General features: G+C 44.5%; 1 protein-coding gene across 2 annotated transcripts in view; it reads right to left on the bottom strand.

Annotated features, from left to right (window-relative positions):
* PPP1R1A (protein phosphatase 1 regulatory inhibitor subunit 1A) overlaps window positions 1-14,662 on the bottom strand; it is a 478,692-nt gene extending 464,030 nt beyond the window's left edge. Inside the window, exon 1 of one of the 2 annotated variants that reach the window (XM_069758700.1) lies at window positions 14,596-14,662. The gene's annotated coding sequence lies outside the window, so the exon portion shown is untranslated. Of the gene's footprint in view, window positions 1-14,105; window positions 14,121-14,595 lie in introns of those variants that run through there. The other variant, XM_069758699.1, reaches the window with a different exon arrangement.
* Between the last annotated feature and the right edge of the window lie 12,529 nt (window positions 14,663-27,191).

The following is a 27,191-nucleotide window of genomic DNA, read 5'->3' as shown; positions in this document are numbered from 1 at the left end:
GAAAATAATAAATACGTTTTCTTTCCTCAAAAATAATTTTTTAGCCCAGAATTTTTTATTTTCCTAAGGGTTACAGGAGAAATTGGACCACAAAAGTTGTTGTCCAGTTTCTCCTGAGTACGCTGATGCCCCATGTGTGGGGGTAAACCACTGTTTGGGCACACGTGGGGGCTCAGAAGGGAAGTAGTGACTTTTGAAATGCAGACTTTGATGGAATGGTCTGCGGGCGTCATGTTGCGTTTGCAGAGCCCCTGGTGTGCCTAAACAGTAGAAACCCCCCACAAGTGACCCCATTTTGGAAACTAGACCCCCCAAGGAACTTATCTAGATATGTGGTGAGCACTTTGAACCCCCAAGTGCTTCACAGACGTTTACAACGCAGAGCCGTGAAAATAAAAAATCATTTTTCTTTCCTCAAAAATGATGTTTTAGCAAGCAATTTTTTATTTTCTCAAGGGTAACAGGAGAAGTTGGACCCCAGTAATTGTTGCGCAGTTTGTCCTGAGTATGCTGGTACCCCATATGTGGGGGTAAACCACTGTTTGGGCACACGTCGGGGTTCGGAAGTGAGGGAGCACCATTTGAATTTTTGAATACAAGATTGGCTGGAATCAATGGTGGCGCCATGTTGCGTTTGGAGACCCCCTGAAGTGCCTAAACAGTGGAAACCCCTCAATTCTACCTCCAACACACCCCTAACCCTTATCCCAACTGTAGCCGTAACCCTAATCACAACCCTAACCCCAACACACCCCTAACCACAACCCTAACCCCAACACACCCCTAACCCTAACCACAACCCTAATTCCAACCCAACTCTAAGGCTATGTGCCAACGTTGCGGATTCGTATGAGATTTTTCAGCATCATTTTTGAAAAATCCGCGGGTAAAAGGCACTGCGTTTTACCTGTGGATTTACCGTGGATTTCCAGTGTTTTTTGTGCGGATTTCACCTGTGGATTCCTATTGAGGAACAGGTGTAAAACGCTGCGGAATCCGCACAAAGAATTGGCATGCTGCGGAAAATACAACGCAGCGTTCCCGCGCAGTATTTTCTGCACCATGGGCACAGCGGATTTGGTTTTCCATATGTTTACATGGTACTGTAAACCTGATGGAACACTGCTGCGAATCCGCAGCGGCCAATCCGCACCGTGTGCACATGGCCTAATTCTAAAGGTATGTGCACACGCTGCGGAAAACGCTGCGGATCCGCAGCAGTTTCCCATGAGTGTACAGTTCAATGTGAACCTATGGGAACCAAAAATCGCTGTACACATGCTGCGGAAAAACTGCACGGAAACGCAGCGGTTTACATTCCGCAGCATGTCACTTCTTTCTGCGGATTCCGCAGCGGTTTTAGAACTGCTCCAATAGAAAATCGCAGTTGTAAAACCGCAGTGAAATGCGCAGAAAAACCGCGGTAAATCCACGATAAATCGGCAGCGGTTTAGCACTGTGGATTTTTCAAATCCGCTGCGGAAAAATCCGCATAGGACCAGAATACGTGTGCACATACCGAAACCCTAACCCTAGCCCTAACCCTACCCTAACCCTAACCCTAACCCTAGCCCTAACCCTACCCCTACCCCTAACCCTAGCCCTAACCCTACCCCTACCCCTAACCCTACCCCTAACCCTACCCCTAACCCTACCCCTAACCCTACCCCTAACCCTAACCCTAGTTCTTACCCCAACCTTAGTGAAAAAAAAAAAAATTCTTTATTTTTTTTATTGTCCCTATCTATGGGGGTGACAAAGGGGGGGGTCATTTACTATTTTTTTTATTTTGATCACTGAGATAGGATATATCTCAGTGATCAAAATTCACTCTGGAACGAATCTGCCGGCCGGCAGATTCGGCGGGCGCACTGCACATGCGCCCGCCATTTTGGAAGATGGCGGCGCCCAGGAAAGAAGACGGACGGACCTCGGGCGGCCAGGTAAGTATAAGGGGGGGAGATCAGGGCACGGGGGGGGCGTCGGAGCACGGGGGGGTGGATCGGATCATGGGGGGGGTGGATCGGAACACGGGAGGGAGGATTGGAGCACGGGGAAGGATTGGAGCACGGGGTGAGGGATCGCTGTGCGGGGGGGGTGGATCGGAGCACGGGGGGGGGGGGTCGCTGTGTGCGGGGGGGGGATCGGAGTGCGGGGGGGTTTGATTGCAGCACAGGGGGTGTGATTGGTGCACGGGGAAGCGGACAGGAGGACGGGGGAGCGGAGCACAGGACGGAGGGGAGCGGACCACAGATCGGGGGGGTGGGGGGGCGATCGGAGGGGTGGGGTGGGTGCACATAAGTGTTTCCAGCCATGGCCGATGATATTGCAGCATCGGCCATGGCTGGATTGTAATATTTCACCAGTTTTTTAGGTGAAATATTACAAATCGCTCTGATTGGCAGTTTCACTTTCAACAGCCAATCAGAGCGATCGTAGCCACGAGGGGGTGAAGCCACCCCCCCTGGGCTAAACTACCACTCCCCCTGTCCCTGCAGATCGGGTGAAATGGGAGTTAACCCTTTCACCCGGCCTGCAGGGACGCGATCTTTCCATGACGCATATGCTGCGTCATGGGTCGGAATGGCACCGACTTTCATGACGCAGCGTATGCGTCAAAGGTCGGGAAGGGGTTAACATGTGTACAGAAGAAGACACCACAATCTTTACCTCTAGAACTCCTTCAACCTTTTCCAGTTCCATCCAGACCTTGGGGGTCAATCTCAATAGATTTTTATCATGGGCCTCCTCCCTCTGAAGAAATGACTGTTATCTTTATTGGTGGATCGGTTCACAAAGATGGCCCATTTTATTCCAATTAAAGTTATTCCTAACGCTGAATAAGCAGCAGAATTAGAGGTCAAAGAGATATTTAAGCTGCATGTAATTTCTGATAATGTCAATTTGTTTATTGCCTTCCACTCACAATCCAATGGCCAAACTGAAAAAACTAACCAAACTCTCGAACAATACTTACGCTGTTTTATTTCTTATCTGCAGGATGACTGTGTGGACTATTTACCAACAGTTCTATATCCCAAAACCCATTTTTTTTTGCTAACTATTGCTTGCAACCAGTATTTATTCCTAATCTCCCATTAAATACTTTGATTCCTGCTGTTATTGACAGACTTACAAAGTTGAGAAAAGGTCAGGAAAAATTAATTGAAATGTTACAAAAGGCTTCAAAAGATTAGAAAGACACAGGGAATAAACATCACAAAAGCCCCTCCTACCCTTCAGTTTGGTGACAAGTAGGGTTGAGCGACTTTTACTTTTTTAGGGTTGAGTCGGGTTTTGCGAAACCCGACTATCTCAAAAGTCTAGTCGAGTGAAATCGGCCTATTATCGCGTAAAGTCGGGGTCGGGGATCGACCGAAACACAAAACCCAATGCAAGTCAATGGGGGAGCATAGTCGGCAGTGAGTGGAGGCCAAGAAAACACCTACAGTGCCCATTTTAATGGCAAAAACATCCATTCTTGGTACTGAAGCTTGTCAATCTTAATTTACCTTATAATAATAGTTAGGCATTGGACATTGGGGGTCATTTGGCTAAAGTTGTGGGGGGTATGGTGGTTCAAGTATTTAGTGGGCCGAGGAAACGTGGACCATGTCACGGCAGTGGAGCAGGGAGAGGTAAGTATTTCAACTTTGCAAGTGCTGTGATCCTGAGCAAGCAGGGGGGTCCCACTCGTTCGCATTGGCACTGGCACAGGGCCCCTGAAAGTACGGCGGTGTGTTTGCACGGCGGGGGCGCCTCCCACCGGCAGCGACACTTTTGCGTACTATGAGGGGCATTGTGCCAGTGACGTCGCCAACGAGTATCCCCCCACCTGATGAAGGAACCTGCACTTTCATCTGCACCTTCCTCTTTGTCCCCGTGTAAGGTAGTATAGTATGGGGGAAGGGGAACCTCACTTTCAGCAGGGTCAGAATCTGGCTGTGTAGCATGCAAGGGGAATGTAGCGGTCTGGGTCAATGTACCAGCAGAGTCATCTAGCACTGGCTGGGCAATGGGCAGGATGAGGAGGAAACACAGATATAGTGCCAAATACAAAAGTAAGCTAAAAGCAGTTCAAAATTGGTAACAGGACTAAACAGGCGGCATTGCTTTGTTCCGTGGAGGACAACTGTAATGAGAGGCTGACACAGTGAGTAAGCCCAAATCAGTAAGTAGTCTAAATGCAGTTCAAAATTGGTAACAGTAGTAAACAGGCGGCACTGCTTTGTTCAGTGGAGGAGAACAGCAAGGAGCGGCAGAAACCGAGATAGTAGGCCCCAACCCAACTAGTAGGCCAAATGCAGTGTAATATTAACAACTACTTAACGAGAGCCTGAAAATGGAAGTTCAGGACAGGAAACCAGGAGAACAGCAAGGAGCGGCAGACACCGTTAGTAGGCCCCAACCAAACTAGTAGCCCCACTGCAGTTGTTCCATTTAACAACTATTTAACAAGAGCCTGAAGATAGAAGCTCAGGAAAGGCAACCAGGAGAACACCTTGGAGCGGCAGACACTGTTAGTAGGCCCGAACCAAGCTAGTAGCCCCACTGCAGTTTTAAAATTCCAATAGGCTGAAAACCTGATAATTGCAGGTCCTTTTTTTTAAGAGGACAGCTGTATTGAGTGGCGCAGCCAGACACTGCTAGTAGGCCTTACACCACAAAGTTGGCTCGATGCAGGTTTAAAAAAGGTTACATGGGTACACGGTCAGCATTGGTGTGGTCAGTGGAGGACTATTGGAAGGAGGGACCGCAGACAGACTTAGTAGGCCTAAAATAAAAAAAGGTGGCTCTATGCACTTTTAAATAGCATCCAGGGGTACACAGGCAGCATTGGTGTGGTCAGTGGAGGACTATTGGAAGGAGGGACCGCAGACAGACTTAGTAGGCCTAAAATAAAAAAAAGGTTGCTCTATGCACTTTTAAATAGTATCCAGGGGTACACAGGCAGCATTGGTGTGGTCAGCGGAGGACTATTGGAAGCAGTGTCTGACACAGTTACTACTCCAAAAGAATACATAGATGTTAATGTCTCGCAAAAAAACAAAACAAAAAAAAAAAAGGGTGGCATACTTAGGTACATGGGTGGCCTCCTCTGCTGACTTTCAGACATTGTTATTTGGCGCAAAGTATTTACTGGTGTAAATGTAGGACAGGGCAACTGAATATTTTAAGTAGCATCATACATGTCAACAAATTGGTATTGTCAGTGCCAGGCATTGAAGGATTTCACCGCATAGACCAAACAGCGGTGGAGCAGTGACAGATAATTTTGCAAGTGGTAGAGCACAGTTTGAGTTGGGGGGCACTCTCTCGTGCCCGGCGGTACTGGCCAAAGGCCCCTCATGTTACAACAGTGTGTCTGACGTTGGGTGCGCGCCACCACCGCCAGAGACACTTCATTCTACTATGAGGGACCCGGTGCCAGTGCCGTCGACCAAAAGTGGGCACTCCCACCTCTTCAGAAAAAAAGGCACTCTCACGGGTGCTTTCGCCAAGTGGCGAGACCATGACCCCGTGGGGGGAGTCAGCCCATTTAGGGAGGTGTAAACGTGTCGTATGCTGGACATACAGCAGCTGCAAATGGAGAAATTGGAACACTCAGTAAGACCAGTCCAAAAGCAAGACCTTTTTAAAGGAAAGCTAGGTGTAAGCCGGGAAAGGTGGGGCAAAATAATTAGAAATCCATGAGTGGTTCATTTTAATGAAGGTTAGATCATCAACATTTTGGGTAGGCAGACGAGTCCTTTTTTCGGTCAGTATTGAACCAGCAGCACTGAATACTCTTTCTGATAGCACACTAGCTGCTGGGCAAGCGAGCTCCTGCAATGCATATTCGGACAATTCAGGCCAGGTGTCTATTTTGGATGCCCAGTAATCAAATTGGAATGACGGGTGAGGGAGAACATCGATAGGGGAGGAAAAATAGTTAGTAACCATACTGGACAAATGTTGTCTCCTGTCACTTTGAATTGATGCTGCAGTACCTGTCCTGTCTGCGGTCATTGCAAAATCACTCCACAACCTGGTCAGAAAACCCCTCTGTCCAACGCCACTTCTGATTTGTGCACCTCTAACACCTCTGCCCTGTTGCCCCCTGCAGCTCGTGTGAGAACCATCACCGGCGCTGTGTGCTGGGAATGCCTGAATCAAACAGTCAACAAGAGTTGCTTGTTTGGTTGCCAATATTTGTTCAAGGTTCTCATGTGGCATGTTGTTTTGCAGTTTCCCCTTATAGCGTGGATCTAGGAGGCAGGCCAACCAGTAATCGTCATCGGTCATCATTTTTATAATGCGGGGGTCCCTTTTTAGGATACGCAAGGCATAATCCGCCATGTGGGCCAATGTTCCAGTTGTCAATTCACTGCTTGTGCTGGGTTGAGGAGCACTTTCGGGCAAATCAATGTCACTTGCCTCCCTCAAAAACCCTGAACCTGGCCTTGCAACGCCACCAGTTTCTATTGCCCCCTGAGAAGCTTCCTCAACCAAAAAATGCTCATCCCCATCATCCTCCTCGTCCTCCTCCTCTTTGCCCGCCACCTCGTCCAGTAGACTTCCCTGACCAGACAATGGCTGACTGTCATCCTGGCTTCCCTCGTCCTCGGCTGCAGACGCCTGCTCCTTTATGTGCGTCAAAGTTTGCATCAGCAGACGCATTAGTGGGATGCTCATGCTTATTATGGCGTTGTCTGCACTAACCAGCCGTGTGCATTCCTCAAAACACTGAAGGACTTGACAGAGGTCTTGTAGCTTCGACCACTGCACACCTGACAACTCTATGTCTGCCATCCAACTGCCTGCTCATGTATGTGTATCCTCCCACAAATACATAACAGCACGCCTCTGTTCGCACAGTCTCTGAAGCATGTGCAGTGTGGAGTTCCACCTTGTTGCAACGTCGATGATTAGGCGATGCTGGGGAAGGTTCAAAGAACACTGATGGTTCTCCATACGGCTGGAGTGTACGGGCGAACGGCGGATGTGTGAGCAAAGTCTGCGCACCTTCAGGAGCAGGTCGGGTAACCCCGGATAACTTTTCAGGAAGCACTGCACCACCAGGTTTAAGGTGTGAGCCAGGCAAGGAATGTGTTTCAGTTGTGAAAGGGCTATTGCAGCCATAAAATTCCTTCCGTTATCACTCACTACCTTGCCTGCCTCAAGATGTACACTGCCCAGCCATGACTGAGTTTCTTGCTGCAAGAACTCGGACAGAACTTCCGCGGTGTGTCTGTTGTCGCCCAAACACTTCATTGCCAATACAACCTGCTGACGCTTGCCACTAGCTGTTCCATAATGGGACACCTCGTATGCAACAGTGGCAGCTGCGGATGGAGTGGTTGTGCGACTGCGGTCTGTGGATGAGCTGTCGCTTCTGCTGGAGGACAAGGAGGAGGAGGGGGGGCCAATGCCTACAGCCAACTGTTTCCTAGACCGTGGGCTAGGCAGAACTGTCCCAATATTGCTGTCCCCTGTGGACCCGGCATCCACCACATTAACCCAGTGTGCAGTGATGGACACGTAACGCCCCTGGCCATGCCTACTGGTCCATGCATCTGTTGTCAGGTGCACCTTTCTACTCACATATTGCCTGAGTGCATGAACAATGCGGTCTTTTACGTGCAGGTGGAGGGCTCGGATGGCTTTTCTCGAAAAGAAGTGTCGACTGGGTATCTCGTAGCGTGGTACAGCATAGTCCATCAGGGCTTTGAAAGCTTCGCTTTCAACTAACCTGTAGGGCATCATCTCCAACGAGATTAGTCTAGCAATGTGGGCATTCAAACCCTGTGTACGCGGATGAGAGGATGAGTACTTCCTTTTCCTAACGAGAGTCTCTTGTAGGGTGAGCTGGACTGGAGAGCTGCATATGGTGGTACTAGCGGGGGTGCCAGTGGAGATGGCAGACTGAGAGAGGGTTGGTGATGGTATTCTTGCTGTTGGCCTACATACAGTGTTTCCTACCAAGAACCTGGTGATTCCCTGACTGCTTTGGCCTTGCGACAAAACCTCCACATTTGCTGCAGGTGGTGTGGTAAATGTTGGGCTTACAGTGAGGGAAGGGATGTAGCGTTGCTGACTAGCTTCATTGTGAGAGGGTGCAACAACGTTAAGGGACGTTTGGTAGTGAGTCCAGGATTGCAAGTGGATGGTGTTTAAATGTCTATGCATGCAACTTGTATTTAGACTTTTAACATTCTGACCTCTACTGAAGGTCCCTGAGCATTTCTTACAGATGACTTTGCTAAAAAAATGCCAGACTGCACTCTTTCTACTATTGGATACCTTTTCAGGCAATGCACACTGAGCTACTTTAACCGGATGGCCACGCTGTCCTACAACTGGTTTTGGTTTAGCCACACGTTTTTGTACAGATACAGGCCTGCCAGATGGAACCTGTTGCGATGTTGATGCCTGCTGCGGCTCCTCCTCTGCTTCAGAGCTACTGCCGGCTGCACCCTGTTCCCCCAATGGCTGTCAATCAGGGTTAAGAACTGGGTCATCTATGACCTCCTCTTCTATGTCCTGTGCACCTTCCTCTGTGTCACCGTGTAAGCCGGTGCTATAGCGTTCGTGACGAGGCTCCATATGTTATGATCTGGTGATTAAGGAGCGACATGCGTCTAGCTCTGAGCAGGTGGCAACTATACTGACCGCAGTCCCTAAGCTCAACACAACACTAGAAGCAGCCGTGGAATGCTCCTAACTCTGCCTAGGCATCTCGTCACAGCCTAAGAGCTAACTACCCCTAAAGATAGAAGCAGGAAAACTATCTTGCCTCAGAGAAAATCCCCAAAGGATAGATTAGCCCCCACAAATAATGACTGTGAGAGGAGAAGGAAATGACATACGTAGTATGAAACAAGATTTAGCACAGGAGGCCACTTCTAGCTCGATAGAAAATAGTACAGGACAGAACGCTGTGCGGTCAGTAATAAAAACTAGAAAAAGTCCACCGCAGAGAAATGCAAAAATCTCCACACCTGACTAAAGGTGTGGAGGGCAAACTCTGCTGCCCAGAGCTTCCAGCTTAGCTGAATAGATCCATACTGAAAAGCTGGACAAATGAACAAAAACAAAGAAAGTGCTGAACAACAAATCCACAACAAGAGAACCGCAAAAGGACAAGCAAGGACTTAGCTTTGATGAACTGGTCAGAGTGTCAGGAAAGTCCTAAGAGCAATGACTCCAGGCAGGAACAATTGACAACTGGCATTGAATGAGGGATAAGGCCAGACTAATATAGCCGAGCCAGAAAGACGATCAGTGAAAACAGCTGCTGAAGCTAAATCCAAGAAGCAGCCATACCACTCAAAACCACAGGAGGGAGCCAAAGAGCAGAACTCACAAAAATGCTACTAACAACCACCGGAGGGAGCCCAAGAGCGGAATTCACAACAGTACCCCCCCTTAAGGAGGGGTCACCGAACCCTCACCAGAGCCCCCAGGCCGATCAGGATGTGCCAAATGAAAAGCACAAACCAAATCGGCGGCATGAACATCGGAGGCAACAACCCAAGAATTATCCTCCTGGCCATAACCCTTCCACTTGACAAGATACTGAAGCTTCCGCCTTGAAAAACGAGAATCCAAAATTTTCTCAACCACATATTCCAACTCCCCCTCAACCAACACCGGGGCAGGAGGATCAACAGATGGAACAACGGGCACCACATATCTCCGCAACAAAGGTCTATGGAAAACATTGTGGATGGCAAAAGAGGCTGGAAGGGCCAAACGAAAAGACACAGGATTGATAATTTCAGAAATCTTATAAGGACCAATAAACCGAGGCTTGAACTTAGGGGAAGAAACCTTCATAGGAACATGACGAGAGGACAACCAAACCAAATTCCCCACAAGAAGCTGAGGACCAACACACCGAGGGCGGTTAGCAAAACGCTGAGCCTTTTCCTGGGACAACGTCAAATTGTCTACCACATGAGTCCAAATCTGCTGTAACCAGTCCATCACAGAATCAACACCAGGACAATCAGAAGGCTCAACCTGCCCTGAAGAAAAACGAGGATGGAAACCAAAATTACAAAAGAAAGGCGAAACCAAAGTAGCCGAACTGGCCCGATTATTAAGGGCAAACTCGGCCAACGACAAGAAAGTCACCCAATCATCCTGATCAGCAGACACAAAGCATCTCAAATAGGTTTCCAAGGTCTGATTAGTTCGTCAGTTTGGCCATTGGTCTGAGGATGGAACGCCGAAGAAAAAGACAAATCAATACCCATCCTAGCACAAAAGGACTGCCAAAACCTGGAAACAAACTGGGAACCTCTGTCAGACACAATATTCTCCGGAATGCCATGCAAACGAACCACATGCTGAAAAAACAATGGAACCAAGTCAGAGGAGGAAGGCAATTTAGGCAAAGGTACCAAATGGACCATTTTAGAGAACCGGTCACAAACCACCCAGATAACAGACATCCTCTGGGACACAGGAAGATCCGAAATAAAATCCATGGAAACATGCGTCCAAGGCCTCTCCGGGACAGGCAAAGGCAAAAGTAACCCACTAGCGCGGGAACAGCAAGGCTTGGCTCGGGCGCAAGTCCCACAGGACTGCACAAAAGCACGGACATCGCACGACAAGGAAGGCCACCAAAAGGACCTAGCAACCAAATCTCTGGTACCAAAAATCCCAGGATGACCAGCCAACACTGAACAATGGACCTCAGAAATCACCTTACTCGTCCATCTATCAGGAACAAACAGCTTCCCCACAGGACAGCGGTCAGGCCTATCAGCCTGAAATTCCTGAAGCACCCGCCGCAAATCAGGGGAGATGGCAGAAAGAATCACTGCTTCCTTAAGAATGCCAACCGGCTCAAGGACTCCAGGAGAATCCGGCAAAAAACTTCTAGAGAGGGCATCCGCCTTAACATTCTTAGATCCTGGAAGATACGAGACCACAAAATCAAAACGGGAGAAAAACAGGGACCACCGAGCCTGTCTAGGGTTCAGCCGCTTGGCCGACTCAAGGTAAATCAAATTCTTATGATCAGTCAAGACCACAATGCGGTGATTGGCTCCCTCAAGCCAATGTCGCCACTCCTCAAATGCCCACTTCATAGCCAACAACTCCCGATTGCCGACGTCATAATTGCATTCCGCAGGCGAAAACTTTCGGGAAAAGAAGGCACATGGCTTCATCAAGTAACCATCAGAATTCCTCTGTGACAAAACGGCCCCTGCCCCAATCTCAGAAGCGTCAACCTCAACCTGAAAAGGAAGAGAAACATCCGGTTGACGCAACACAGGGGCAGAAGTAAATCGGCGTTTAAGCTCCTGAAAGGCCTCAACAGCCTCAGAGGACCAATTAGTCACATCAGCGCCTTTCTTCGTCAAATCGGTCAGGGGTTTAACCACACTAGAGAAGTTGGCAATGAAACGGCGATAAAAATTAGCAAAGCCCAAAAATTTCTGAAGGTTCTTCACAGATGTGGGTTGAATCCAGTCATGAATGGCCTGGACCTTAACAGGATCCATTTCTATAGACGAAGGAGAAAAAATAAACCCCAAAAAAGAGACCTTCTGAACTCCAAATAGGTACTTAGACCCCTTCACAAATAGAGCATTATCATGAAGGATCTGGAATACCATCCTGACCTGCTTCACATGAGACTCCCAATCATCGGACAAAAACAAAATATCATCCAAATACACAATCAAGAATTTGTCAAGATAATTGCGGAAAATATCATGCATGAAAGACTGGAACACAGATGGAGCATTAGAAAATGGCATCACAAGGTATTCAAAATGGCCTTCGGGCGTATTAAATGCAGTCTTCCATTCGTCACCCTGTTTAATACGAACAAGATTATATGGACCTCGAAGGTCAATCTTGGTAAACCAACTAGCCCCCTTAATCCTAGCAAACAAATCAGAGAGCAAAGGTAAAGGGTATTGGAATTTGACCGTGATCTTATTAAGAAGGCGATAATCAATACAGGGTCTTAAGGAGCCATCCTTCTTGGCAACAAAAAAGGATCCCGCTCCCAATGGTAACGAAGATGGCCGAATATGCCCCTTCTCTAAAGACTCCTTAACATAGCTCCGCATGGCGGCATGCTCTGGCACAGACAGATTGAAAAGTCGGCCCTTAGGGAACTTACAGCCAGGAATCAATTCAATAGCACAATCACAGTCCCTATGTGGAGGAAGGGAACTGGACTTGGGCTCATCGAATACATCCTGGAAATCTAACAAAAATTCAGGAACATCAGAAGAGGGGGAAGAGGAAATTGACATGAAAGGAACATCACTATGTACCCCTTGACAACCCCAACTAGTCACAGACATTGATTTCCAATCCAGCACTTGATTGTGTACTTGTAACCATGGAAAACCCAGTACAACAACATCATGTAAATTATGCAACACCAGAAAACGGCAATCTTCCTGATGTGCAGGAGCCATGTACATAGTCATCTGCGTCCAGTACTGAGGTTTATTCTTGGCCAATGGTGTAGCATCAATACCCCTCAAGGGTATGGGACTCTGCAAAGGCTGCAAAGAAAAACCACAGCGCCTAGCGGAATTCTTAGTCCATTAAGTTCAGAGCAGCGCCTGAATCCACAAATGCCATGACAGAAAAAGATGACAATGAGCAAATCAGGGTCACAGACAGGAGAAACTTAGGCTGCACAGTACTAATGGTAACAGATCTAGCGACCCTCTTAAAACGCTTAGGGCAATCAGAAATAGTATGAGCAGAATCACCACAGTAAAAACACAGCCCATTCTGACGTCTAAATCCCCTCTGTTCCGCTCTAGTCAAAATCCTATCACATTGCATGGGCTCAGGACTTTGCTCAGAGGACACTGCCATATGGTGCACCACTTTGCGTTCGTGCAGGCGCCGATCAATCTGAATGGCCAGAGACATAGATTCGCTCAAACCAACAGGCGTGGGAAACCCCACCATAACATCTTTAAGGGCTTCAGAAAGACCCTTTCTGAAAATTGCTGCCAGAGCCTCCTCATTCCATTTAGTGAGCACAGACCATTTTCTAAATTTCTGGCAGTATAATTCTGCCACTTTCTGACCCTGACACAGGGCCAACAGTGTTTTCTCAGCATGCTCTACAGAGTTAGGTTTGTCATACAATAATCCGAGCGATTGAAAAAATGCATCTACATTAAGCAATGCCGGATTCCCTGGCTCAAGTGAGAATGCCCAGTCCCGAGGGTCGCCACGCAGAAGAGAAATAACTATCTTTACTTGCTGAATGGGGTCACCAGAGGAACAGGGTTTCAGAGCAAAAAACAATTTGCAATTATTTTTAAAGTTCAAAAACTTAGATCTATCCCCGTAAAACAAATCCAGAGTAGGAATTCTAGGCTCTAAGGCCGGAGTCTGAACCACATAATCTTGAATACTCTGTACTCTTGCAGCAAGCTGATCCACACGAGAAAACAAACCCTGAACATCCATGCCTGCATCCAAATCCCGAATCACCCAGAGATCAAGAGGAAGGAAAAAGCCAAAACAAACTAAAGAAAAAGAAATGGCTCAGAACTCTTTTTCTCTTCCTTCTTTTGAGAGGCATTCAGCTCATTTTTGGCCAGTTGTACTGTTATGATCTGGTGATTAAGGAGCGACATGCGTCTAGCTCTGAGCAGGTGGCAACTATACTGACCGCAGTCCCTAAGCTCAACACAACACTAGAAGGAGCCGTGGAATGCTCCTAACTCTGCCTAAATGTATAATATTAGCCTGCACTCTATATAAGGGTGGGGGTGCTGGTATGACAGACCGTGTGGTCTAGTAACAATATATAGTAATCTACCGCACTCCCTAGGTGGAATATCTTTTCAAAATGCTAATTTGACGTTTCGACCCTCCCGGGTCTTAGTCTAAGGTCGCTGTGAAAATAAAACAACATACAAAAATAAATACAATAAACATAATATTTACAAAATATCGTCTTGGAAGTAGTTTACATTTGTGTACGTACTAGTATTATTAGCCCAAGGCAAGGTAACATTTACATACGCTATGAGGCTAAAATGGTTGTTTCACCGAACCTAATGTAATACATGAACCGGTATCTACAGAGAACCCCATCGGTGGTAATCGGATATTACCTTAATCCAGGTACTGTGAATGGTTCTTATGGACCAAGGTATCCCTGTAATGTCCAGGGGCTAAAAGGAATAATAGTGGTATTAGCATAGTGTGGATAGATGGTGGCTTATCATCCTGATAGGGTTTTTTTTAATTATATTTATTACCGTTTAAACCTTTTAGAATGTATGACCTGGTAGTTGATCTATATAGGATGGCACACCTAAGGGTTAAAAAATGTGGTGGTGAGGGGAAGTGCAGTGTTGTAATAGATATTGGTCTATAGCAGGTTTTAATAAGGTGCCCTCTGTGCTCAGGAATAGGTATTTACCTTAATAGCCTATGTTTGCCTATGTTTCTAAGTGGCGCCTCTGCGTCTTGCTTTGGAAAAAAGGAAGGCCTGCAAGGGTCACCAGGACAGAGGGTAAGATATAAATGAAGCGCAGACAAGTACGGAGTGTTAGCTCCATCTGTACTCCAGCTAGGGGTTAATGTCGGGCCGGCGATTACCTTGTATACTGGAAGGGCAGCGTTCCTGCGTCCTGCTGTGTGGTGTGTCATGATCGCTATGGAGCGTCCTTATCTAGCCCTGCCGCTCTGTGAACCGGAAAATACAGACCGGAAGTGACATTATCACTATCCTACCAATGCGCATGTCAGAGCGTAGTCAGGGACTCTATCTGCCTAGTGACCATAAGCGCTGATGTGCGCTGTGTGAGGACCTGCATTTTGATCAAAATAAAGTATTATGGCTATCGGGGTTACTCAGGTGACAAAAAGTGTGACTCATATACTATTAGATGAGGATCTGCTACATAGCCAAATGGTACATATAAGAACCTGGGGGAAAATAGTTTATGTGGTAAATACCCAGAGAACGAAACCATGAAAAAAGAGAGAGATAATGAAATAAATTAAGATAAAATAAAAGGTAACAAAACTATAAGAATCGGACCTGCAAAGAATTGTGAAAATAAACAATAAAAAATAAAAATAAATATAAAATATATATATATATATATATATATATATATATAAATGTGACGCCCAAGAGACCGGGGTACCCAGCACCGGACCAATGGGGTCTGTCTGTTGAGGGGGGTGTCACGGGTGGCTTGACCCGGTGCTGTGGCCTCAGGCAATGCACAGTGTAAAGGGTATCGTGAGGGAACAGGCACTTACTTGATCAGCAGCAGGTTCTCCCAGCGGTGATGATCCCAATCCTGGATAGATGGCTATTGTCCAAATGAAAGACTGAGGCACTGAAACGTTTAACCAGTTTACTTTAACAAAAAAGGATTTACAACCAGTCCTGTCACCGGAGTCTGTATGGGAACTCTGAGTCACTTTGACCCTGCCGGGGTCTTCGCCTCTTATTGTACGCAATATCTGTGTGGCCCTGCTGCTGTATGTGAACTGGCTGCCGGCCCAATCTGTCCCCTTCGGGTCCTGGTTCGACGGGCAACCCGAGTCCTTTTATCGGCTTACCCCCTCCAGGAGTACCACTGAACTCTGTGTCTGTTGCTGCGTCCAACCCTAGTGAAGCTGATATCACCTCACGTTTTTCCGGTTGCTGTATTATATGTAATGAATACAGCCACGGATCCGGTATCCGTCTTTGCGCCTGTTCTGGGTAGTGATTAATGCTACCCGGTTCTCACAATGTCCTTTTTCTCTATCCCTCTTCTCCTCAGGCTGGTGATTTAGGCCTGGTAACAGTCACAGGGCTGTTAGAGATTCAACTGTAAGACCTCTCACTTTCAGCTCCTTAGCCCAACTGCCAGTTCTTCTCTCAGACCAGAATGGATCAAGGGGAGTCTCTGGAGCTCCCCCTTCTGGCCGGAGGTGGTAGTGCAGTCTTGCTATTTTAGTATTTGCATTTACTGTCAGTAACTATTTTTGTGGCAAATACCCCTAGGGGTGCCACATAAATAATATAGAAAAATAATCAAAGGGTTAATAATAAAAAGAAAATGAAAAAGAAAATGAAAATGAAAATGAAATGAAAAAATGAAGGATGAAAAATTGAATGAATGAAAAAATGAAAAATAGAAAAAACTAATAAATAATGAAAAAAATGAAAAAAATAAAATAAAAAAATAAAAAAATAAAGAATGAATGAAAAAAAGAAGAAAAGAAGAATAAAAAAATAAAAAAATGAATGAAAAAAATGAATGAAAAAAATGAATGTAAAAATATGAATGAAATGAAAGAAATGAAAAATGAATGGAAAAAAATGAATGAAAAAAGCAAAAAAATTAAATGAAAAATAAAAAATAAAAAATAAAATATATATAGAGACCCAAAAGGTTAGGAGTAGACACTCACCTAGACATAGACGGCCTCAGTGTGTCTAAAAGGCAAGGACAAAAAAAGAAGAAGTGCTTAATAATAATGTCATAGAAGCCAGTTGATTTCCCTATTCAGGCCTTTAGGTTCGAGTGTATCTAAAGTGTGAATCCAGTAAGATTCTCTTTCTTTTAAGATTTTTACTCGATCGCCACCACGCCTCGGGCGATCCACTTGTTCCACCACTTGGAATTTTAATTGTGCCACCGAATGGGGATGTTTAAGAAAATGGTCCGTAAGAGGGAGCCAGGTCTTCCCACACCTGAATGTAGATTTGTGGCTGGCTATTCTATCTTTCACATGTTGAGTGGTCTCCCCCACATAAAGGAGGCCACATGGGCATTTCACTATGTAGATAGCAAAGTTGGTATCACAAGTATAATATCCACGTATAGGATAGGATTTGCCAGTCCTGGGATGTGTAATATTTTCAGACTTGATAATGTTCGAGCAGGAGGCACAATTCAAACAGGGGAATGTGCCATGGCGTCTAGTGCTTAGGAATCTTTGTGTGGTAGTTGGGCGGGTGCTGCCTACGTCTGCTCTTACTAATCTGTCCCTCAAGTTGGTTGCTCTCTTGGTACACATCAGGGTAGGGGTGTTGAAAGCTTCAATTTTGGGATAAGCCCGGGCCAAGAGTGGCCAATGTTTTCTAATAATGGAATGGACCTTTGGCATCATGGGATGGTGTGTATGCACAAATGATACCCTTTCCGTTGGTTGAGTGGGTGGAGAGGGTGATGGTGGAGTAAGGGCGCGGGCTTTTTCTTTGACCAGTAATTTTGAAGGATAGGCATCTCGTCACAGCCTAAGAGCTAACTACCCCTAAAGATAGAAGCAGGAAAACTATCTTGCCTCAGAGAAAATCCCCAAAGGATAGATTAGCCCCCCACAAATAATGACTGTGAGAGGAGAAGGAAATGACATACGTAGTATGAAATAAGATTTAGCACAGGAGGCCACTTCTAGCTAGATAGAAAATAGTACAGGACAGAACGCTGTGCGGTCAGTAATAAAAACTAGAAAAAGTCCACTGCAGAGAAATGCAAAAATCTCCACACCTGACTAAAGGTTTTGAGGGCAAACTCTGCTGCCCAGAGCTTCCAGCTTAGCTGAATAGATCCATACTGAAAAGCTGGACAAATGAACAAAAACAAAGAAAGTGCTGAACAACAAGTCCACAACAAGAGAACCGCAAAAGGACAAGCAAGGACTTAGCTTTGATGAACTGGTCAGAGTGTCAGGAAAGTCCTAAGAGCAATGACTCCAGGCAGGAACAATTGACAACTGGCATTGAATGAGGGATAAGGCCAGACTAATATAGCCGAGCCAGAAAGACGATCAGTGAAAACAGCTGCTGAAGCTAAATCCAAGAAGCAGCCATACCACTCAAAACCACAGGAGGGAGCCAAAGAGCAGAACTCACAAAAATGCCACTAACAACCACCGGAGGGAGCCCAAGAGTGGAATTCACAACATCCATAGTCTCATCTGGGTCAGATTCTGGATCAGTACACTGCGAGGGCAATGTTGTGATCTGAGTCAAAGGAACAGCATAAGAATCTGGCTGTGGTTGTGCATCTGTGCACTCCATGTCTGATTCATCTTGTAATGGGCATGACCTGTTAACAATTTCCCTTTCTAACCCAGGAACGGTATGTGTAAAGAGCTCCATGGAGTAACCCGTTGTGTCACCTGACGCATCCTTCTCTGGTGTTCTGGGTGAAGAACGCAAGGAAGCGACTTGTCCCTGACCGGGAACATCCACTGACGACACGCTGCTTTTACATTTTGCAGTTTCCGAAGAGGAGGCAAAAGAGCTAGAGGCAGAGTCAGCAAGGAAAGCCAAAACTTGTTCCTGCTGCTCAAGCTTTAAAAGCGGTTTTCCTACTCCCAGAAAAGGGAGCGTTCAAGGCCTTGTGTTGCCAGACGATGACAGTGGCTGAACAACTCGAGACTTAGGTGCTATATTGCTTTTCCCACGACCACCAGATGCTCCACCACCACTACCATCATTACCAGCTGGCAATGACCGCCCACGGCCACGACCTCTTCCACCAGACTTCCTCATTCTTGGAAATATGTAACCAAACTTACAAACGTTATTTGGTATTGTAAAACCTGTTACAAGGTGGATGCAAAATTGTTGTGAATTTAAATCTCCCTTTATAGGTGTGTGAGAGTGCAGGGAAAATCAGGCCCACTGTATTACAGTACACAGTTTCAGGGGCACACAGTGGCTGACAGATATGCCACTAACAGGACTGACGCAGATGCACAGATTTGCCAATATTAATCTCCCCTTCTTTTTGGGGGGGATGGGAGACTAGTGAATCAATCTGGCCCACAGTTTTACAGTAGTGTTTCAGTGGCTGACAGATATGCCACTAACAGGACTGACGCAGATGCACAGATTTGCCAATATTATTCTCCCCTTCTTTTTTGGGGGGGATGGGAGACTAGTGAATCAATCTGGCCCACAGTTTTACAGTAGTGTTTCAGTGGCAGACAGGGGCTGACAGATATGCCACTAACAGGACTGACGCAGGTGCACAGATTTGCCAATATTAATCTCCCCTGTTTTTGGGGGGATGGGAGACTAGTGAATCAATCTGGCCCACAGTTTTACAGTTGTGTTTCAGTGGCACAAAATGACAGACCGATACCACAGACTGGACTTGCACAGATGCACAGATTTGCCAATATTAATCTCCCCTTTTTGTTTTTATATGGAAGACTAGTGAATAAATCTCGGCCACTGTTTTACAGTATTGTTTCTGTGGCACAAAATGACTGACATATACAACAGACTGGACTGGCAAAGATGCACTGATTGGCAATATAAATCTCCCTTTTTAGGTGTGGGACAGTGCAGAAAAATACAGGCCCACTGTTTCACACTACACAGTTTCAGGGGCAGAAAGTGGCTTGAAGATATATATATATAAAAAAAAGGGACTGTACTACAATTACTATCTCCCTACAGTAATCTCAGAAAAGTATGGCGGGCAGCAATAAAAAGGACTGCTGCACACAAAAGTGTCGACAAACAAACAAGATAGCTGTGCAGAAAGGAACAACAGGATTTATGCCTTGAAAAAAGTTGGTTTGCACAGCGGCGTACAAACAGCAATGCAGCTATCAGGGAGCCTTATTAGGCAGCCTAATAAGCTACAGAGCTAATGCACAGAAATCTAGCCTCCACTGTCCCTGCAAGGAAAAGGTGGTGTTGGACAGTGGAAATCGCTACAGCACAAGCGGCTTGCGGGTTTATATTCCCTGCCTAACGCTATCCCTGCTTCTGACAAAGCGGCAGCAACCTCTCCCTATGCTCAGATCAGCAGCAGTAAGATGGCGGTCGGCGTGCAAGCCCCTTTATAGCCCCTGTGACGCCGCAGAAAGCAAGCCAATCACTGCCATGCCCTTCTCTAAGATGGTGGGGACCGAGAACCATGTCATCACGCTGCCCACACTCTGTGTCCTCCTTCATTGGCTGAGAAATGGCGCTGAACGCGTCATATGAAACGCGACTTTGGCGCAAAGGTCGCGTATCGCATGGCCGATCCCACACAGGGATCGGGTCAGGTTTCATGAAACCCGACTTTGCCAAACGTCGGCGACTTATGAAAATGACCAATCTGTTTCGCTCAACCCTAGTGACAAGGTTTGGCTATCTGCAAAAAATCTGAAAACGAACATACGGTCTTCTAAATTAGGTCAAAAATTCATAGAAACTTTTCAAATTTCTGCACAAATTAACCAAGTTGTTTACCGTTTAAAGCTTCCTGACAGCCTGGAAATACATCCTGTGTTCCATGTATCCTTGCTCAAAGCATTCAGTTTGAACCCGTTTCCAGGAAGAATTCAGACATATACTTCACCAGAAAACGTCTATGGTGAAGAAGACTACATTGTGAATAAAATTCTGGACTCTAGAAGATTTAGAGGAAGATTGCAATATATGGTGCAATGGAGGGGTTATGAACCAGAAGATAATTCATATGAACCGTATGGCATGTCCAGGCACCCAGGCTTACAAGAGCATTTCATCAGAGACATCCAGAGAAGCCAGCACCTGAGATGTCCAGAGGCCATCCTGGAAGAAGGGGAGTACTGTCAGGACTCCAACCCAGGAGCTCTTGTGCACTAGGTGGTAGCTCTTCACCAGATACTAGTATCTGTGTGGTCCCTGGAATATGGGTGCGTACCATCGTACGATCACTGTTGTTGCCAAAATAACCACACTATACTCACTACCAATCCTTTTTAAAAAAAAAAAATATATAAATACAGGCCGATTGGACTCCATTCTTTTTTTTAGCAAAAAAGGGAGTATATCCAGTGAGTTTAGAAGGAACAGTGATAGATGTTTATGCAAACAACTTCTCAATATTTAATGAATCCAAAAATGTTACATGTATAGACAAAAAATGTAACCCCTCATCCCCCTAAAACTATGCGTTTCAGCAGATGCTCTTTTCAAGTTCAAGCTCTTAGCTTTGTCATGTGTAGGAGATTTAGGTGACCACAACTGTGCAATCGAGAGCTGGCTGCTGTGCTGACAGAGGGTGGAGTAGGGTGAACACGACAAACTGCTGTGCTGTGAGTGACATGCAGGCCGGGATGGTATGGTGGATTGAGAAAGATGAGATATGCTCATTGTCTAAGATTGGTAAAAAAACAGCAGACATGTCCACTTCCATAACAGCTGTCATGATCTTTCCAGCTTGAAAGATGGACGCAAAATTTCTATGGAGTCGGTGATCTCTTGTGCTTCCAGTGCATGGGTACTTGTTTTGCCTAAAGATCATGGTAGTGGTCCTATGTTTCAACACCCAAAATAATTGGATAAATTTTCTTGTTTTTTAGTCAGACATCAACATTTGTGGCATCCAACTGGAAAGTGACTTTTGATATCACCATAACATTGTGAATGATACTGGAAACAGTGTCTCTTGACATGCCTAATTCATATGCTGTAATACTGTCTTTGATTCAACAATTTTCCAAAATCATGGCCTCCACTTTACAATATACTTTTTCTGAAGATATTTCGACACTCCTAACACTTTAGTAATACATTGGATCTGACATGTGGGGCTGCAGCAGCTAGAAACTTTTTTTTGGAAACCTATTTAGCGTTGTGCCCCACAAAACCGGAGCAGTACCTTTTTTTCCTTCAACGCTGTTGTCTGTATAACACCCTATTGCACTTTTTTGTCCCCGCAGCTATTTCTCAAAATTATTTCTTTAAAAGACGATAACTTTTCAAAATAGTCAATAATGTGCAGGAAGTTCAATTTAATCTTTGAAAAAGAAGCTCTGCGGCAGCTTATGTATTACAACACAATGCTGCATATTTTTCTTTGCACTCAGATGAGAAAAACGGAAATGACTATTTGGTAGTACAGTAGCTCTTGTGGGTGGATCGTAGCTCTCAGCTGTATTTCTAGGTAGTTACAGTATATATTAATAATCATTTTCTTTTGTGTCTGTTCTATTTTCACACACCTAATGGAAAGACATGAGGCTTTCTGCAAATTAAATACACAAAGCTGGAGATCACGCTGACAGGGGACTAGCTAGAAAAGTGCTATAATGCAATGTTCTGATACAAACTGCTTAACAAGAGCCTTCCTTATCTTTCCGTGTTCTCCTTGGCACCTGTCTTCAATCTATTGTGCAGAAATAGTCTTTTCACGTTCATTATTTTGCCGTGGTATTTTCTCTAAAAATTAATTTCTTTATGTTCTACAGTTCTTTCTTCATTATTAGTGATTTCTGACTTTGAGTCTCCTTTTCTTTTTCCCTCTGTATCCTTATTTCTTGGTATTTTAATTATCCATTTCCATGAACCATCATTTTACATATGGTTTGTCTCTCCAAGCATTAGGCAGCTAAACCCATGGTGATCATTACGGCAACTGAATACGCAGCTAAATAAGCACTTGATATTTTCTACCAGGATCAGCAACAATCCTCTTAATTTGAATCAGCCATAATAAAACATAAGTGTCAGGTAATTGGACTGCATTGTGTTCCACTTCCCATTCTTTTGGATTTCTAAATCTATTTATAATAATTTTTTTATGATGTTAGAACACAGAAGTACCACAGATATAGGAAAAATGTTTATAAACCTGTATATAAACCTGTGTGACTCACAATTAAGGATATACACCAATTCCGGTACTCTGTGTAAATTGGTGACAACCAACACCAAGTGGAGAAAAGCGCCAAATCACCCTACATACGGACAACCAGAAAGTAACCCAAATCAGGATTAATGTTAAAATATGCTTTTATTACATGATAATTAGCAACAATACAAATAAAAAATAAAATTAAAATTATAACATATAAGATCAATTAATCTGTACGTAACACAGGACATCTAAGGATAGTAAAATGCCGGCAAACCCACTATTGCACAATAAGTCCCAACCAGAATAAAAAAGTGTAAATCAATCTCACTCATAAATATAGGAATAACCACTATCATTAAACTGTGCAATACAAAATATATATATATATACTCCAGGGTGAATCATATAAAGTGCAAAGTTCCAAGAGAGTCCTAATTGCATGTTTCCTCCAGAAAGTGCAATGTGCTAACACCGCTCTGAGCGAACAAAACATGTGCTTATACAAAAACTGTGCAAAGTACTAGAAGGGACCAACAAGAATTATATATCGGTATATACCTTTAGGGTAGCCAAGTCCTGTGATAACGCACCCCAATGCGCTTTTCGGACAATTTTCCTTCTGGTTGGGACTTATTGTGCAATAGTGGGTTTTCCGGCATTTTACTATCCTTAGATGTCCTGTGTTATGTACAGATTTATTGATCTTAGGCTGGTTTCACATTTGCGTTTAAAAACGCAGCATTTTAAACGCAAACGCATTTGGTGAATAAACGCGTTTAAACGCTGCATTTTTAGGCGCATGCGTTTTTGCATGTTTTAACGCAAACGCGGCGTTTTGACGCATTTACATGCGTTTTTTCCTGCGTTTGCGTTTTTGAAACGCATGATGAGAAGTGTGTGACAGCTGCCAATCATCAAAATCAACTAGAAAACCCACTATAAACAGAAATACCTAGGGTTATGGTTAGGATCCCTAGCAACCCTAGGAATCCTAACCCTAAAACACAAACTCTAACCCTAACCTTAACCCTAAAACAAAAACTCTAACACTAACCCAAACTCTAACCCTAACCCTAACACAAACTCTAACACAAACTCTAACACAAACTCTAACACAAACTCTAACACAAACTCTAACCCTAACCCTAACACAAACTCTAACACAAACTCTAACACAAACTCTAACCCTAACCCTAACACAAACTTTAACACAAACTCTAACCCTAACACAAACTCTAACACAAACTCTAACCCTAACCCTAACACAAACTCTAACACAAACTCTAACACAAACTCTATCCCTAACCCTAACACAAACTCTAACACAAACTCTAACCCTAACATAAACTCTAACACAAACTCTAACACAAACTCTAACCCTAACCCCAACCCTAGGGACCCTAACCCTAACCCTAGCGACCTTAACCCTAACCCTAACCCTAGGGACCCTAACCCTAGGGACCCTAACCCTAACCCTAGGAATCCTAACCCTAACCCTAGGGATCCTAACCCTAACCCTAAGGGTTAGGATTAGGATCCCTTAGGGTTAGGGTTGGGGGGTGGCTTTTCAGTGTGTATTCTTGTGTTTTTCTATAAAAACGCATGTGCTTAAAAACGCATGCGTTTACATAGACATCAATACGTTTTTTTTTGCCGCTAAAAACGCATGCGTTTTTTGCGGCAAAAAAACGCCGCTAAAATTACTACATGTTGCATTTCTGCAACACAATGCATGCAGAGAAAAAACGCATGCATTGTCAAAACGCGTCAAAACGCATGCAAAAAAAGCATGTGTTTTTAATGTTAAGTATAGGGGAAAAAAGCATGCTTTTTTTGTGTTTTTTTGCGCAAAAACGCAAATGTGAAACCAGCCTTTTATGTTATAATTTTAATTTTATTTTTTATTTGTATTGTTGCTAATTATGATGTAATAAAAGCATATTTTAACATTAACCCCTTTACCCCCAAGGGTGGTTTGCACGTTATGGACCGGGTCAATTTTTACAATTCTGACCACTGTCCCTTTATGAGGTTATAACTCTGGAACGCTTCAACGGATCCCGGTGATTCTGACATTGTTTTCTCGTGACATATTGTACTTCATGATAGTGGTAAAATTTCTTTGATATTACCTGCGTTTATTTGTGAAAAAAACGGAAATTTGGCGAAAATTTTGAAAATTTCGCAATTTTCCAACTTTGAATTTTTATGCAATTAAATCACAGAGATATGTCACACAAAATACTTAATAAGTAACATTTCCCACATGTCTACTTTACATCAGCACAATTTTGGAACCAAAAATTTTTTTTTGTTAGGGAGTTATAAGGGTTAAAAGTTGACCAGCAATTTCTCATTTTTACAACACCATTTTATTTTAGGGATCACATCTCATTTGAAGTCATTTTGAGGGGTCTATATGATAGAAAATACCCAAGTGTGACACCATTCTAAAAACTGCACCCCTCAAGGTTCTCAAAACCACATTCAAGAAGTTTATTAACCCTTCAGGTGCTTCACAGGAATTTTTGGAATGTTTAAATAAAAATTAACATTTAACTTTTTTTCACAAAAAATTTACTTCAGCTCCAATTTGTTTTATTTTGCCAAGGGTAACAGGAGAAAATGGACCCCAAAAGTTGTTGTACAATTTGTCCTGAGTACGCTGATACCCCATATGTGGGGGTTAACCACAGTTTGTGCGCATGGCAGAGCTCGGAAGGGAAGGAGCGCCATTTGACTTTTCAAAGCAAAGTTGACTGGAATTGAGATGGGACGCCATGTTGCGTTTGGAGAGCCACTGATGTGCCTAAACATTGAAACCCCCCACAAGTGACACCATTTTGGAAAGTAGACCCCCTAAGGAACTTATCTAGAGGTGTGGTGAGCACTTTGACCCACCAAGTGCTTCACAGAAGTTAATAATGCAGAACCGTAAAAATAAAAAATCATTTTTTTTCACAAACATTATCTTTTCGCCCCAAATTTTTTATTTTCCCAATGGTAAGAGAAGAAATTGGACCACAAAAGTTGTGGCACAATTTGTCCTGAGTACGCTGATACCCCATATGTGGGGGTAAACCATTGTTTGGGCGCATGGGAGAGCTCGGAAGGGAAGGAGCGCCGTTTGACCTTTCAATGCAAAATTGACAGGAATTGAGATGAGACGCCATGTTGCGTTTGGAGAGCCACTGATGTGCCTAAACATTGAAACCCCCCACAAGTGACACCATTTTGGAAAGTAGACCCCCTAAGGAACTTATCTAGAGGTGTGGTGAGCACTTTGACCCACCAAGTGCTTCACAGAAGTTTATAATGCAGAACCGTAAAAATAAAAAATCATTTTTTTTTCACAAAAATTATCTTTTCGCCCCCAATTTTTTATTTTCCCAATGGTAAGAGAAGAAATTGGACCACAAAAGTTGTGGCACAATTTGTCCTGAGTACTCTGATACCCCATATGTGGGGGTAAACCATTGTTTGGGCGCATGGGAGAGCTCGGAAGGGAAGGAGCGCCGTTTGACCTTTCAATGCAAAATTGACAGGAATTGAGATTGGACGCCATGTTGCGTTTGGAGAGCCACTGATGTACCTAAACATTGAAACCCCCCACAAGTGACACCATTTTGAAAAGTAGACCCCCTAAGGAACTTATCTAGATGTGTGGTGAGCACTTTGACCCAATAAGAGCTTCACAGAAGTTTATAATGCAGAGCCGTAAAAATAAAACAAAATTTTTTTCCCACAAAAATAATTTTTTAGCCCCCAGTTTTGTATTTTCCTGAGGGTAACAGGAGAAATTGGACCCCAAAAGTTGTTGTGCAATTTGTCCTGAGTGCGCTGATACCCTATATGTGGGGGAGAACCAGCGTTTGGGCGCATGGGAGGGCTCGGAAGGGAAGGAGAGCCATTTGGAATACAGACTTAGATGGAATGGTCTGCAGGCGTCACATTGTGTTTGCAGAGCCCCTAATGTACCTAAACAGTAGAAACCCCCCACAAGTGACCCCATATTGGAAACTAGACCCCCCAAGGAACTTATTTAGATGTGTTGTGAGAACTTTGAGCCCCCAAGTATTTCACTACAGTTTATAACGCAGAGCCGTGAAAATAAAATAAAAAATTTCCCCTCAAAATTATTTTTTAGCCCCCAGTTTTGTATTTTCTCGAGGGTAAAAGGAGAAATTGGACCCCAAAAGTTGTTGTCCAATTTGTCCTGAGTGCGTTGATACCCCATATGTGGGGTGAACCAGCGTTTGGGCGCATGGGAGGGCTCGGAAGGGAAGGAGCGCCATTTGGAATGCAGACTTAAATGGAATGGTCTGCAGGCGTCACATTGCGTTTGCAGAGCCCCTAATATACCTAAACAGTAGAAACCCCCACAAGTGACCCCATGTTGGAAACTAGACCCCCCCACGAACTTATCTAGATGTGTTGTGAGAACTTTGAGCCCCCAAGTGTTTCACTACAGTTTATAACGCAGAGCCGTGAAAATAAAAAATCTCTTTTTTTCCCACAAAAATTATTTTTTAGCCCCCAGTTTTGTATTTTCCCAAGGGTAACAGGAGAAATTGGACCCCAAAAGTTGTTGTCCAATTTGTCCTGAGTACG

This window comes from Ranitomeya imitator, chromosome 3 (genome assembly GCF_032444005.1).
Source record: "Ranitomeya imitator isolate aRanImi1 chromosome 3, aRanImi1.pri, whole genome shotgun sequence".
NCBI classification, from domain to species: domain Eukaryota; kingdom Metazoa; phylum Chordata; class Amphibia; order Anura; family Dendrobatidae; genus Ranitomeya; species Ranitomeya imitator.
This window is presented reverse-complemented; position numbering and strand designations above follow the sequence as displayed.